Source organism: Carlito syrichta, unplaced genomic scaffold (assembly GCF_000164805.1).
Source record: "Carlito syrichta isolate Samal-C Ts95f unplaced genomic scaffold, Tarsius_syrichta-2.0.1 Scaffold314337, whole genome shotgun sequence".
NCBI classification, from domain to species: Eukaryota; Metazoa; Chordata; class Mammalia; order Primates; family Tarsiidae; genus Carlito; species Carlito syrichta.
In genome coordinates, this window is record NW_007258433.1 from 62,780 (window position 1) to 79,709 (window position 16,930).

Sequence of the window (16,930 nt, forward strand, 5' to 3'; positions counted from 1 at the left end):
CAACATTTTCTCTAGTAATACGAATGAAATTCAATCAATAATTCTCAATAACAGAATCAATGTAAATCCATTCTCAAAAACTAAGGCAAGCAATTGAGATTTACATTACTGCAATAGTTTAAGCAGACCCTATTATCTCCTTGTGAGACCTTATACAAGGAAATAGTCCAAATGAATGATAAAGCTATAATCATAAAGATGTTCATTGCAGAAGTATTCATAATATCAAAAAAGTATAATGATAAGACTCCATCTTTACAGAAATAAAAATAATTGTTTTAATTAGCTGGGTGTGGTGGCACGAGACTGTAGTCCTAACAACTCAGGAGGCTAATTGCTGGCGGATCACTGAAGCCTAGAAGTTCGAGGTTACAGTGAGCTGTGATCATGCCACTGCACTCCAGCCTGGGCAACAGAGTGAGAATCTGTCTTAAAAAAAAAAAGTTGAACGAGGCTTGCAAAATGCTTAATGGTACATCCATATAGTAGAATGCTATTCAGACAGTTTTTCAAATGCTTTGGAAAAATAGGTAACAACAAGGGATAAATATTGGTGGCAGATGGCTAAATGTATTCTCTCAATTTTGTTTAGGTAGATGAATGATTGATAGATACACAAACACATAGATATGACTGCTTGAATCTCTACCAAAATTATGATCTCTCTTTGACACAATTACAGATGAGTTTTATTTTCTTCTGTGCACTTTTCTTTATTTCCAGATCTTCCATAATCTGTGTGTGTGTGTGTGTGTGTGTGTGTGTGTGTGTGTGTATAATTTTTTTTTTTTGAGTTGAAGTCTCATTCTGTCGCCCAGGCTGGAGTGCAGTGGCAGACTCACAGCCACCCCAGCATCGACCTGCTGGGCTCCAGCGATTCTTCTGCCTCAGCCTTCCAAGCAGTGGGAACCACAGGCCTGCGCTACTGCACTTGGTTAATTTTTCTTTTTTTTTTCCTTTGATTTATTGTAGAGATGAGGTCTCGCCAAGTTGCCTGGCTGCTTTCGAACCCGCAGACTCAGGCAATCCACTTGCCTCAGCCTCCCATGGTGCTGGGATGACAGACTGAGCCACCGAGCCCAGCCGCACAATGAATGTGTTTTATACTTGTAATTATAAACTATACATGTGATTTTTAAAATAAAAAAGTTGCTTCTCTCAGCAATCCATCAATATATGAGGGGGGATTCCCCCAAAACAGAATTTATTTATTAAAAATTGTGTATTTATTCTTACATGTTTAAACTTCAGTCACCTTTTTTGTTTGTTTCAGTCACCTTTGAAGTACTCTCTGTTTGAGGCAGCACACCTATCAAGATGATTTTTCCACGGCTCAAAACAGCTTTTGAGCCCATCAATGTTGATGTCATTTAGTGCTTCTGCTGTTTTTGTTTTACCTCTTCCACAATGGCAAAACTTTTTCATCCAGGGAAACAGACAAACAAAAAAAGTTGCTCAAGGAGAGAAGCAAATAGGCTGGGTAGGGCATGAGGGTTATGCCCTATTTGGTCAAAGACTGCTGAACACTCAGCACCCTGTGGGCAGGTGTGCTTGTAAATCACTCATCATGAAACAGGCAAACGAGTTTTCAAAAGACCAGGCAAGGTGGTCAGCCATAATCCTAGCACTTTGGGAGGCCAAGGCAAGAGGACCGCCTGAGCCTGGGGGTTTGAGACCAGCCTGGGCAACTTGGTGAGACCTCGTCTTTACAACAAATCCAAAAACTAGCTGGGAGTGGCGGTGTGTGTCTGTAGTTCCAGCTACTTGGAAGGTTGAGGCAGAAGGATCGCCTAAACCCAGCAGGTCTGTGGTGGCCGTGAGCGTGACACTGCACTCTAGCCTCGGCGACAGAGTGAGACTCCAACTCAAAAAAAAAAATTTTCACTGAAGCCAAACAGAGCCTCTCCCAACAAGGTTAGCTGGTACACTGATGCCAATGGGTTCTTAGAACAGTTGCCTAGTGGGAAAAGCCTGTACTACAAGGGACATGCCCTCCAAAGGATAATTCTTTCTGGGTCCCCCCTCGTAACTAACCTTTTATAACTTTGTTTTACCCTCCTTGATGTTGGCCTGATTCCTATCTTACTCAAATCTTCCAGCTTTTGTGTTGCTCACCCATTTATCTTCTGGAGACACAGGCCTCTGCTGATCTGATAACTGTCCTTGGATTTCAGTACCATTTACTCTCAACTCTGTCCTGATATGCCTGCGTTTGACTCTGCCTGACTCTTCTTCCTCACTTTTAGCTGGTATCAACTCACGCTGGGCTTTTCCTCTGGGTTCTTGTGCTTCCTTAATTGATTCCTAGGCAAACCCTAGCCACCGAGTCCAGACGGATGACTCTTTGCAACCCTCTCCTGATCACAGACGGCACTGCCTCAGCCACCATGGGAAGAGCTACCAACTGCCAATGTTCAGACAAAATCTTGCTTTAGGCTCTGGTAATTAAGGAAAAGAGTTCTAGAACTCGTATAGTAAAGAAAAATCTTTTATTCTATCTTAAACAAAATAGAGGGAACCAAACAAGAATGTGTTGCTTTCCTGGCAATTTGGGGTTTCATTGTTAGTCACGATAAAATGATTATTCATGACAGCTTCGCTTAAGACTGTCATACAGAGCCAGGCTCGGTGGCTCAACCTGTAATCCCGTGCCTTTGGGAGGCTGAGGTGAGTGGATTGCCTGAGCCCGCGGGTTCGAGACCCACCTGGGCAGCGAGACCTCATCTCTACAATAAATCAAAAAATCAGCTGGGCGTGGTAGCACACGCCTGTAATTCCAGCTACTTGGAAGACTGAGGTGGAAGGATCGCCGGAGTCCAGCAGGTCAAGGCTGCGGTGGCCGGGAGCAGCCACTGCACTCCAGTCTGGGCGACAGAGTAAGACTCCAACTCAAAAAAAGAAAAAAATGACTGTCATACTTAGTTGTTGGGAGCCAGCCTTGGAGGCCCACCTGATTGACAAAGTCCAGGTGTGCTGAGGACCCCTGGCCACAAAGCAAGTCCGGGCAGCTGAGGCCCTTCTGTCTTCCGTCTTTGCTGTTGGTACGGCTGAAGAAATTCTGTGCAGTCGTGGAAGAAGAAGATGGCATATTTATGCGAAGTACTCACAGCTAACCTGAGAATGGCATGGTTCATTCTTCCATTTTCCCACTATGCCGCTTGGCCTTTTCTAACATATGCAAGGGTTAAACTCTGAAGCACATCAAGAATGCTTTCTTTCACTTGGCTATAAGTTACTAGATATTGCTTAAGTAATAAATGGTATAAGTACACTCACTCCTTATTTGATTTAGAATTATGTAGTTTAGTGTTTAGACATAAGGTTTTTTAGAAGCACAAGTTTATAGTAAGTTCATTATGAATTCATTATAAGTTCTAACACATATAGGAGTTATGTAGGTGATTTATAACACTGTTTTCACTGACTTAGGATAAAGATTATCTTTAAGGTTTTTACTTAATTCAATCGTTAAAACTCCAAGTTAACATTTATAAAGTGGGTTTTCACTGAACTCATAATATACTAATCAGACACTTTTATGATAACTTAGCTAAAGACAGAAAGCAACCTTGGGGGCCTGGGAAACATTACTAAAAGCTTCTTTTGAGTTTTCTTTAGAAACAAGCACTGCAGGATAAGAGAAAAGTAATGAAGACACCTGGACAAGAAAGGCGATTACAAAACTCTGAAGGCCATAAAGCCCCAGAAGGAAAACTACTGCTACATGAAGAACTTTACACTTGGAAACTTTCTGGAGACAGTTCAAGGACTGTAATTCGGGACTTTGGACTAAAACTATCATTTTTGGCTTTATGATAAAGACTCATTAACTAAAAGTAGATAGTGTTCTTGGCTTGTTTGTCACTTCTAGACCACTAGATGGCGGTAACTTTTAAAGCATATGTACGTGAAGGAATTTTCTTTGTCTTGCCCCTTTACGAATGGTATAAAAGCTCTGTGTTAACTAACATTAAATTGTCATCTGTTCAGGAAGCAGGTGTCCGAGTATAATATTTTCGTCTTTCGCCTACCCGTCTCTCCTTCAGGAGATCTCACAACCCTTGCAAGGGGCTGGACCCCTTCACTTAGTACTTTTGGGATTTTTTTTAAAATACATTTTTTTTCTTTTCTTTTTTTTTTTTTTAGTTGGGATCTCACTCTGTCGCCCAAGCTGGAGTGCAGTGGCACGTTCACAGCCACCCCAGCATCGATCTGCTGGGCTCTGACAATCCCTCCACCTCAGCCTTCTGAGTAGTCAGAATACAGGCACACACTACCACACCTGGTTAATTTTCTTTTTTTATTGTACAGACTAGGGCTCACCAAGTTGCCCAGGCTGGTCTCAAACCTGCAGACTCAGGCAATCCACTCGTCTCGGCCTCCAAAAGTACTGGAATTACAGGCTGAGCCACTGAGCCTGGCCCAGGATTATTGATGATGCAGTTTTCAATAGCTTATAATTGTGCTTACAGTTATATTTCACACATGGAATAACAGACTTCAGTGTGCCCGTTTATAGCAATTTGAGAATTACAAAAGGCCACGTTCACAAATTGCCAAAAACAAAGCTCTTGTTGATACTCTCCAAATAAACCTCTTGGCTGAACCAAGTTTAGCCATTCATAAAGACCCAAGAAAATGTCCTGATAAGAGATGATGCTTTATCAACAATTAAAGGGCCACACTTACTGCAAATAATGTACACATCAAAGCAGGAGTTCTTGCTAAACTAATGGGATGGGCAGAACAAAAGAACTCCCAGCTCCATTCTGATAGTCTCTGTTCCAACACCAAAGGTTGAACACTTGTTCCCATCTGTCTGTGGATGTAAGGGTGGGAAGAGCAGAGTCCACACTAAGTGAAGCTCAGGACATCTTCTATCTTCACAAGCTCTGCCTTGTACAGTCTTCTCAGTGGTGCTCATAAAAGGCCGTGAGGACAAGGTGGAAATCGAGTCCTCTGATCCCATCAGCTGCAGGATAAGAATCTTCCCTGGCAGCCTGTCAGTCTGCCTTTACGTGGGTTTTTGCAGTTCCCCAGTCTTCCTTTCAGATTCTGGACTGTGTTCGGGGATCCAACCCCTCCCCACCGCCCACCACTTACCTCTGAGGAAACTGACTCTCCCCCACCACACCTGTTGCGGGAAAACAGCGAGACCATGACACTGAGACTATCGTAGGAAGTAGTGTTTTAATAGCACCAGCATGACTCAGAGGGCTCATGCTCCAAGGCTGAGCAACCTGGAGAAAGAGGAGTAGGGTCTTATCTGTTAGTTTAGGTAAGGGATGGGGGTAGGTTGTATTCATTTTTCTTTGGCATTTGCAAGGTTGTATTTAGCAAAACCAGATTTTCAAGGAACAAATTGTCTCCAGGGTATACATGACAAGCAGGGGTTGTAATAACTTCACAAAGAGGGGATGTGGGCGTGAGGCTGTGAATCAATGACTATCTTGCATTTCCAGGAAAGCGGGTTGGGGCTATTGGGTTTTCTCACGTCCCATGTCTAGCAGGCTTGGAGCTTGCAGGTTGATTTTTAAAAAGGAACAATTTGGAGCAACCCCTTCAGGTCCCCTCCCATGGTGGGAACTTTTTTATCCTCTCAGTAAATCCTGCTTTCTCACTAAAAAAAAAAAAAAAAAAGGAATAATTTTAACTGTTCATAGCCCCTCTCTGCCACACACCCAGCTGCAAAAGTGGGCTTAGTTTTGTTTTACGGATTCTAGCCAACAGAAAAGAGGATCTGCTGAAGGGCTTCTGGGAATGGTTTCTTCTCAGAGCGATAAAAAGATAGACCTTTCTTCTTGGGGGCTCATCAAGTGCACATGAAGCACTGGGGGGGGCAGTGGTTCATGCCTGTAATTCCAGCACTTGGGAGGCCGAGGTCAGAGGATTGCCTGAGCCCAGGGGTTTGAGACCAGCCTGGGTAACTTGGTGAGACCTCGTGTCTACAATAAATAAAAAAAGTAGTAGACATGATGGTGTGTGCCCGTGGTTTCAGCTACTCAGAAGGCTGAGATGGAAGGATTGCCTAAACCCAGCAGGTCAAGGCTATGGTGGCCGAGAGAGTGCCACTGCACTCCAGCCTGGGTGGCAGAGTGAAGCTCCAGCTCACACACACACAAAAATGGCTGCTCTGATTTCCTCTGAAATCTCCTGGAGTCTCTGAAGTAGAAGACCACTCCAGAGGAAGATCTCTCTGAGTACACTGCTCAGTATGGCTCATAGCACTGCTGGGTCTAATACTATTAGAACAATACCTGTGTTGGGTCTCCAGTATACATATTGATAGCCATTACAGGGTCTAACAATGGGTTCAATGGGTTTCTTTTCCCTTCATCCTGTTAAAGAGCTTGAAGAAAGCACCTTCCTAGCCCAATATTTTCAAACAAAAGCTGAAAAGATAGTGGTCTATTTTAAAAAATAGTTATATATTTAAAAATAGATATATATTCATATATACTGAATCAGAATTTTGCAATGCTGTATTGAACAAGGTGCCATATCAGATTTCCCCTCCCCGAATAGGTCACTCAATCAATCTATATGGGGCCTTTGGGCAGGCAGCCCCACTGGCACATTAGCAAGCTGATTAGTGTGTTACCCCTTCCTCCAGGAAGACAGCTCCCACCCTGACCAGGGCACACAGTTCAGGAAGCAGCATTGACATTGGCTCCCATTACTCTCTCAACTATGGCCCCTGTGTAGCATAATATGTGCCCTAGATGCTCTCATAAGTCATTTTAGTTGACATGGAATTGCCTGGAGCAATGTCAGATAATTGGAGGTTTAGCATAAGCATTCACATGCTAGGAACCACGAAAAGTCAAACAGGTAAGCTTAAGTCCCAAAGGAGAGCTGGCTGAGAAATGAATGCCCTACCTGTGTCCTAAATAATAAGCTAATGAAGGGAGTGGTGACCTAATAGATGTGGGAACATTGTGCAAAACATAGTTCCGTAGGGTTATTTTTATCAGAGAGACTGGGGGCTGTTCATTTTTTTAGAAGAGCTCAGGCTGGGATGGTCACCAAGGCTGGGATACCAATACAAACGAAAGTTGTTTCTACAGATCATTCATTAGGCATTTTTTAATTGTCTGGATGTCTGAGACAAATGAACAGATCCTAGATACCGATCCAATAACATCTGCCCCTTGATCATCTATAACACAAGATGTCACCACTATTAGTAAGTACTATGGAAATGAACCTGGATTGGTTCCTACGACTGTATTTGAGGTGCCAAGGCCTGTATGGTCCAATACCTGGTTACCAGTAGCCTGTATATCAATTCCTTGCTCATCTATGGTTGTTTGCAGCCACAGAACTATGGGTACACATACTCTAAGGCAAGCAGACATCTATCTGTTTCCAATGCCTCTTGAAAGGAACTCACACAAGTTATGGAGGGCTTGTTAGGCCATCTCCACTGCAGAACTGGGCCCCCCTTATACCTACACCCATTCACAGATCTTCATGAAATAATACCTTTCCGCTCAACAAAATACGGTTAGGTAAGTGAAGAGGGTGTTCTGTATGGAAAGATTTGCTGTGACTTGATGTGAGTGACTTTATTTCTCTTCTGTTACTATGGCTGAGAACTGAAGCAAGTTGTTTTCTTTTTAAGTGATCAATGATAAAAAGGTGATATGACAGTCAAAAATGTTTTGTCCTAAAAGAGCATTATAACAGAAAAGGCATCTAAGATATTTTAAAGCTGCATGGAGGCAGCCCCATGCTTTTCTTGAGGGATACCTGGAAGTCTGTGCTGACTCCTGACCAAGATATAGATGAGTACATTAGTTAGTAATCTGTAGTATGCTATTTGAAGTTCAACACTTCCCTGGTGTCACCCAGGGCCAGGTGATTATGCTTACACGTGCCATAACTAGTTAGTTAGAATAGCTTTGAAAGAGGCTAAAAAATCAAGGGATGCTCATTTATGATAAAGAAATAGCTCCCGTTACAGTAATAGAAACTAGTCTTTATTTTACAATAATTATTCAGGTTGATTGTATAGGCCAATTAGATTTAAAGATGCATGTTTTTCTTGCTTCCTTTGCACTGCCCTTGGAATGCAATTTCCCCCTTTCCTCTGGACTTTCTCAACTGGTTTATTATCTTATTTAGAAAATACTAAAGTGTAGAGAAAGTAGCCACCCAGCACCAGGCCCTCTGAGGTGCGCAGAATATGGAGAAGCTGCAGGTGCCTTCAAGAAGCAGCTGCAGCTCTCAATAAGAACCTCCTGGACTCTTTCAAAATGGAAATCTCTTAAGAGTGTTAATCAGCCTTTGGGGGTATAACTCCCTTCTCCCATGTAATTTAAGTTTTACCTTAATCATTAGCTAAGAAAGATGAAAGATTGTACGTTTAGGCTATACATGCTTAGAGAAAAACATGCTTCTGTGAGCAGGACCAATAGCTATATGGGACCTGCTTCCTGTTGCTTTGGTACAGAATAAGCCCATTTTCTCCCAGCTTTCTAAGGATGCGTTTGCAGCCACAGAACTATGGATGCACATACTCTAAAGCTAGCAGATATCTATCTGTTTCCGATGCCTCTTGAAAGGGACTCCCACAAGCTATGGAGGGCTTGTTAGGCTACCTCCACTGCAGAACGGGGCCCCTCTTATACCTTTACCCATTCACACATCTTCATGAAAGAGTGCCTTTCTGTTCAACAAAATACGGTTAGGTAAGTGGAGAGGGTGTTCTGTATGGGAAGATTTGCTGTGACTTGATGTGACTTTAGTTCTCTTCCGTTACAATGGCTGAGAACCAAAACAAGTTTCTGATTTGACCACAGGGGAGAGCAGCCAGTCTAGTTCTACCAGAACAGTTTGGCTATGTGACAATAAGAGATCCCTTTTGGAGAGTTCTCCTGAAACTTCTGGAGAGGGCTCTTGAAACCAAGGTTCCTCCCACCAATCATGAAGGTTTGCAATCCAGAGAAAACATGCATTCCTGTGAAGACGAAAGGGCCCGAGGAGCCTACCAGAAGGCTTTGCCCAGTTCTTGCCCCTCTTCCTGCTGTGCCGTCTGCAGGTCCTGCACAGCGAGTTCTGCATGAGTCCTTTTCTTTCTTTCTTTTAAGACTTGGTTAATCAGCTATGAATTAAGAGAATAATTGTGCAGAAAATATAGTTACCACCTAACCATTTTACCTCAACCGTTTCCTCTATTATTGATATTTTGCCTTGTAACAGTTGACAATTGCAGTGAGTTTTCTCAGATGATGAAGGGTAGAGAGTGATATGACAGCTGGAACACTTACTGTGTGTGTACATTTGTTACAATTAATGAACCAATGTTGATACTTTAGTAGTTATCATTGTTTACATTAAGCCCATAGTTTACGTTCAGGTTCACCCTTTGTGAACCCTTTGCAGGTTCTACAGGTTTTGACAAATGTACAGTGACAGGTGTCCACCATCAGACTATCATACAGAGTAGTTTCACTGCCCTAAAAATGCTCTGTGCTCCCCTTATCCATTCCTCTCCACTCCAGAACCCCCGAAAACTACTGATCTTTTTAATGTCCTTATAGTTTAGCCTTTGCCAAAATGTTATAGCGCTGGAATCATACAGTGCTTAGTCTTTTCAGATTGGTTTCATTCAATTAGCAATATGCATTCAAGTTTCCTTCACGTCTTTCTGTGGCTTGATAGCTCAAATTTTTTCACTGAATAATATTCCAGTGTATAGATCTACCAGTTTGTTTATCCTTTCGTCTACTGAAGTATATCTTAATTGCTCCTATAACTATGAATAAAATTGCTATAAACATTCATATGCAGATTTTTTGGGTGTGGCTTGCATACCTGTAATAAATCCCACTTGGACTGAGTTTTAGGATTTTATTTTTGGTTTACATAGCCCTATTCAGATTATCTGCTTCTCCTTGTATAATTTTTGGTCCATTTCATCTAAGTTTTCAGATTTGTGGACATAGAGTGGATTCACAATATTACATTATTCCCTGTTTAATGTCCCTAGCATATGCAATGATCTGCCTGCCTTCATTTCTGGTATTAATACATTTGTGTCCTCTCCTTTTTTTTCTTAGCTTGGCTAGAAGCTTATCAGTTTTACAAATCTTTTAAAAGAATCAGCTTTTGGTTTTATTGATTTTCTCTGTTGTTTTCTGGCTTCCAATTTCATTGATTTCTGCTCTAGTTTATTATTCCTTTTCTTCAGCTCACTTTGAATTTAATTTCTTCATTTCCTAAAGTAGAAGTTTATTGATTTTAGATCTTGTTTTTCAAATATATGCATTTAATTCTATAAATTTCTCCCTAAGCATCCCACAAATTTTGATGTCACATTTTTATTTTTATTCAGTTCAAAGTATCTTTTAATTTCTCACGAGACTTCTCTAATATGTGTTATTTAGAAGTGTGCTTTTAATCTTCAAATATTTCAGAATTTTCTAACTATTATTGATTTATTGTTTAATTCTGTAGGGGTGGTGATTCTGTTTCTCCTTCATCATCAGAGTCATAGCTGACATCCCTATAAGAAAAGATAGATTAACAAGAGAAAAGCACAACAACCTTATTTGATCATAGTTTTAGATGGGGAAGCCCAGCATTCTCCTTGGTCTCTCTGTTGTAGCATTTCTTTCTCTCAGGTATAGGTAGGACCCTTTCTGATATGAAAGCCTAATGACCCACAATCAAACAAATTAGGTCAGGGAATTTCTTTATGACCGGTTATTACACAGAAAGGCAAGGAAAAATTAAGAGTAATATTTGGTGGGCTTTGTGGAAAAGGAGTTCTGATTTCCAAAATCTACTTGGGGAAGAAGGATTCTAGTTTATATGGTTAGCCTGGAAGAGAATGAGGGATGAGAGACAGAAGAGCAGGAGAAGGTAAGAGAAATTTTTGTTTCTGAGGCTGATTCTGAGGCCTTCATTGACAAATGACTTTAGTAAAGTCTTGGGATACAAAAATCAGTGCACACAAAAAAGTTGCATTTCATACACTAACAACAAGCAGGATAAGAACCAAATAAAAAACATAATTCCATTCAAATAACCAAACCAAAAAAAAGAGAGAGAGAGAAAGAAAAAGAAATACCTTGACATTCACCTAACCAAAGAACACTGTGGATGAGGCTGGAGTGCAGTGGCACATTCACAGCTGCCCCAGCGTCTACCTGCTGGGCGACAGCAATCCTTCTGCCTCAGCCTTCCAAGTAGCCGGAACTACAGGCACACACTACACCACGTCTGGCTAATTTTTATTTATTTATTGTAGAGATGAGGTCTCGCCAAGTTGGCCGGGCTGTTCTTGAACCCACGGGCTCAGGCAAACCACTCACCTCAGCCTCCCAAAGTGCTGGGATTACAGGCTGAACCACCAAGCCCAGCCATGAAAGACCTTTACATTGCACCAAACATTGCTCAAAGAAATCAAGGATGATACAAACAAATGGAAAACCATCCCAGGGTCATGGATTGAAAGAATCAATATCATCAAGATGTCCATGCTACCCAAGGCAACCTAGAGATTCAACACAATCCTGTCAAATTGCCAACATCATTTTTCACAGACCTAGAAAAGAAAATACGGAAATTCATTTGGAAGCAAAAACGAGCACAAATAGCTAAAGTAATCCTCAGCAAAAGGAACAAAGCTGGAGGCATCACACTTCCAAACTTTAAACTTTATTACAAGGTTACAGTAACCAAGGCAGCATGGTATAGGCAAAGAAATAGACATGTAGACCAATGGAACAGGACAGAGAATTCAGAAATAAAACCATGGTCTCTCAACCAATTCATCTTCAACAAAGCCATCAATAACACATATTGGAGAAAGGAAACCATATTTAACAAATAGTACTGGGAAAACTGGCTAGCTATGTGCAGAAGAATAAAACTGAATCTCTACCTATCACTATACAGAAAAAATTAACTCAAAAGGGATCAAGGACTTAAATGTAAAACCACAAACTATAAGAATCTTAGAAGAAAACTTAGGGAACACCTTCCTGGGCATCAGAACATCAAGTAATTCATGACCAAGTCCTCAAAAGCAAATATAGCTACACCTAAGATTGACAAATGGGAGCTTATCAAACTGGATAGTTTTTATACAGCTAAAGAAATAAAGAGAGTAAAGAGACAACCCACAGAAAAGGCAAAAACAAAACAAAACAAAACTGCAAGCTATGCATCTGACAAAGGCCTAACATCCAGGATCTACAAGGAACTCAAACAAAACAAAGGGGGGGGGAATAAACCACCCCATTAAAAAGTGGGCAGAGGACATGAACAGACATTCTCAAAGACATACAAGCAGTCAATAAGCACATGAAAAAATGCTCAGCCTCACTAATCATTAGAGAAATGCAAATCAAAACTACAATGAGATGCCACCTCACATTGGTAAGGATGGCCATCATTAAAGTCAAAAAACATGACTGGGGGCGGTGGCTCACACCCCATAATCCCAGCACTCTGGGAAGCCAAAGGTGAGAGGATTGTCTGAGCCCACGGGTTTGAGATCAGCCTGGACAACTTGGCGAGACCTCATCTCTACAATAAATAAAAAAATCAACTGGGTGTAGTGGTGCATGCCTGTTGTTCCAGCTACTTGGAAGGCTGAGGTGGAAGGATCGTCTGAGCCTAGCATGTCGAGCCTTCGGTGGCCATAAGCATGCCACTGCACTCCAGCCTGGGTGACACAGTGAGACTCCAACTCAAAAAAAAAAAAGTCAAAAACCAACAAGTGCTGGTGTGGTTGTGGAGAAAAGGGAAAGCTTCTACACTGTTGGTGGGAGGGCAAGCTAGTTCAACCTCTATGGAAATCAGTGTGGAGATTCTCAAAGAACTAAAAATTGAGCTTCCATATGCTCTAGCAATCCCTCTTCTGGGAATATACACAGAGAAACATAAATCACTCTACCCAAAAGATACTGGCACTGGTATGCAGCACTATTCACAATAGCAAAAACAGCACTCTTTAATGCAGCACTATTCACAATAGCAAAAACAGAGCCAAGCCAGATGCCCATAGAAAGTGAACTGGATAAAAAAATCTGTGATCCATATACACAATAGAATATTATGTAGCCATAAGAACAATATCATGGCCTTTGCAGTAACATGGATACAGGTGGAGACCATTATACTTAGCGAACTGTCACAGAAACAGAACTGAATACCGCATGTTCTCACCCATAAGTGGGCCCTGATCACTGGTCACATGAGCACAAGAGTGGGACTGACAGATGCTGGACACTGGTAGGGGAGGGAGCAAGGAGGGGGAGCCTGGGGCAACATACTGGGTACCTGGTCCACTATCAAGGGGAGAGAGGACCAGCTGGAAGCCCAAAATTCACCTGCAAGCAACTTACTTATGTAGTAACTTCTCACTTGTACCCTACAACTCTACTAAAAAACATTAAGGAAATGCATTAAGGAAATGTGATGAGCCAAGAATAGCCAAGAACAGGAAGAGATATGGAAGGCTTACACAATTTATCATCAAGATCAATGATAAAGATATGATAATTAAGATAGCGTGGTACTGGTACAAGGATAACCAAGCTGACCAGTGAACAGAATTCAGAAACAGACACAAACATATATAATCACTTTATACATGACAAAAGTAAAACTGGTATAGTGAGGAAATGATGTCTTTTTCCCTCAAAAAATGGTGCTGGGACAAGCAGAAATTCATAAGGAAAAATTTTTACCTTGAACCTTTCCTCATACAGTTAACAAAAAATCCAGTAAAATTATTTCAAATTGAAATGCTAAAGGTAAAACATAGAAAATTTAGAAGCACAGAACATCTTTATGACCTCAGACTAGACATTTAAACAAAACATGCTCACTATAAACACACTGGTGAACTGTACCACATTAAGAGTTTTAATTATTTAAAATATATTCTCACAATACGAAGAACTTGTATCCAGAACAGGAAGATACATTTTTAAAAACTAACGTCAATACAAAAAAGACAAACACAAAAATGGGCAAGAATTTGAAAAGCTATTTCACACAAGGACAACCAAAGGTCAATAAGCATATGAAAGTTACTCAAGTCATTAATAACCAGTTAAATGGAAACCAAAACCACAAGATTCCACTATATGTCCACACCAGAATAAAATGAAGACCACACCAAGCGTGGTGAGGATGTAAGTAAATGGAACTTTTTGGAAAGTTGTTTGGTAGCATCCATTAAAGCTGAACATGATGTGCGTACTATATGACCTTGCAATTCCATCCTTAATCAATTTGCCTTGCTATAACGGAATGCCTAAGGCTGGGTTATTTATAAAGAGAAAGGGTTTATTTGGCTTGCGATTCTGCAGGTTGTACAGGAAGTATGGCACCTACTTCTGGTGAAGACTTCAGGCTGCTTCTACTCATTGCAGAAGGTAAAGGGGAGCCAGTGTGCAGAGATCACATGGCCAGAGAGAAAAAGGGGGAACCGAAGCAAGGCTATTTAACAAGTGGCTTTCATGGGAACTAACCCAGGAAAAACTTACCCTCTTCCTGCCCAGGGTATTAATCTATTCATGAGGGACCCAAGACCCAAATATCTCCCATTAGGCTTTGTCTCCAACACTGGGCATCAAATTTCAATGAGTTTTGGAGGGCACAAATACCCAAACTATAGTACAGTCTTAAACAAAATTGTATACCTATGTGCACCAAAATTCACGTACCAGAATACCTGGAACGGTACTAACAGTTCCCAAACAGAAAATGAATAGAACATCCATCAGATAAATATCATGTGGTTTATTCACACAATGAAATACAACGATAATAAAGAACCATGTACAAATATATGCAACTAAAATTTCACATACATAATATTGAGGAAAGAAGCCAGATATAATGAATGCAAGATGTTTAATTCCACTCATGTAACATTTCAAGCCAAACAGAACTAATTTATGATCTAAGAACTCAAGACAGTGGTTATTCTTGAGAGGCAGTAACTGGAAGGAATCCTGACAAGGGCTTCTCAGGTGCTGACTGTATACATTTGCTTGTTCCACTGGAGAAAAGTCACTGACATTTGTACAGATGATACACTTCAATAAAAACTTAAAACAATTTGCCTCAGCCTGGATACTCGACTCAGACTAAAAAAGTGTTTCCTTCTCTCTTGGCCTCTCCTCTTGGCAATCACATTACCACTCTCAGCTCCTGCCACTTGCAAATGGTGAGGGTGTGAAGGGAATCATTCCCTCCAACCTACAGATGAACTCGATTTACTACAGGTCCTCCTGCTAAAGGAGGTTTTCCAAACTGTGAAATCCAAGTCTATCTTTGCTTCCTGCCAGGGTGCTCAAGTGCTCTCCTGTTCTCTCTACCCTCTCTCAACAAAGCCTCTAACAGGAATAAACACTCTTCCCAGGGAACATCTAAATCGGCATCAAAGTTATACACTAAAGGACAGATCTCTAATAGATCTAATAGATCTCAGGCTGCAGGTAATGGATAGGTGAGGAGTCATCTGGGCTGACACGACACCCTTGGAGGTATGTCACATGCAACTGGAGTGCAGGCCTGATTTGGGGCAGTGTGTGGAAATCCTGGCCCTCTCTTAGGTAAGTGTGTATCCTCTCCAGGCCCCAGTTTCCTCATCATTAAAATGGTGATGGCAGTGCTTACCTCATAGAGTTGTGATAAGGATCAAACGAGTTATCACATGTAAAACATTTAGAAACATTAGTGAACATTAACTATCAATGTAGCTATGTCCAAGGTATGCTGTCCCCAAAGAAGCATGCCTCAGGATAAGCCTAGGGACAGAGGGCTTTAGGTCTCACCCAAAAGGTTCCATGGCCAAGCTATGAAGAACACTTCTGTGTCCCATTTTTTCAATATTGCATCAAGGAGCAAGCACTAGGCAGTGAGGTATTTCAGGCCTAAGAGGGAGCAGAGGAGAAACTGGGAAGCCCAAGAAAGAAAGAACTGACAGTGCCCTAACTTCAGTCTGATGTGTGTCTGCTAAGTATATAGATAAGTAAATGCAGCAGTGGCCTTCAGAAAATCGGGAATGTTGCTCTGTCAGGGAGCAAAAAAAAAAAAAAATTAAAACTTAACCAGGTGCGTAGTCTATGATAAAGCAGCAATAACAGGGGAGGCTGTAACATCATGCACCTATACTTCCCATTTGACCAACAGGCCACTAAACACCACAGGCATTTTGGCACAATTTCTGTAACTGGACCCTGGTTCCTGATCTGGCCTCTACTTTCAGACCTAGAGACCTCTGCAGTGACCGGCTTGAGACGACCAAACACACAAAGCCTGAGGTAGACAGAGTCGATTTAACAACAAAAACTAACATTCAGTGGCTAGAATACTCACACTGGCATTTACACTCTGTAGGTAGACCTGTACGAGAAGCCAAATCTTCATCAGGATATTTGAATACATATGAAAATAACATAATGGCAGGTAAGCTAAAAACAGGATGAAAAACAAATGATCAAAAGAGCCAACAGGACTAGAAATCTGGATCTTTCATAGCTGAAATGCTTTTTCTGCTTTTCTAACTGCTGACCAGCATTGCTTCTTGCCTCAAAAGTCATCTTTCTTTGGCCTCTGCTCTGATCCTCTATTAACACGAGAAGTGAGTCAGCATTCCTATTTCAATTTCCACGTGTCTCTTGAAGAGCAGGTTAGGAAGCTCACTGTACTAATAATCTACCTTTCAGTCATTACACAGATACATTAACTGGAGTGTGAGTCTCTACCCAATACCTTCTCTGGCTGAAGGCAAATTCCTTTGGGGAGTTACACTAATCCCAGAGCACTTGGTGGGTACTGAAGGTGCCAGAGGGCACAGCCTGAATGTGGTGCCCACATCACCTCTCCCCACCCGGGGCTTGCAGTATTTACTGGAATCTACTAGCTGCTCTCCCTGAATGCTGTGGCCACTGGGGCC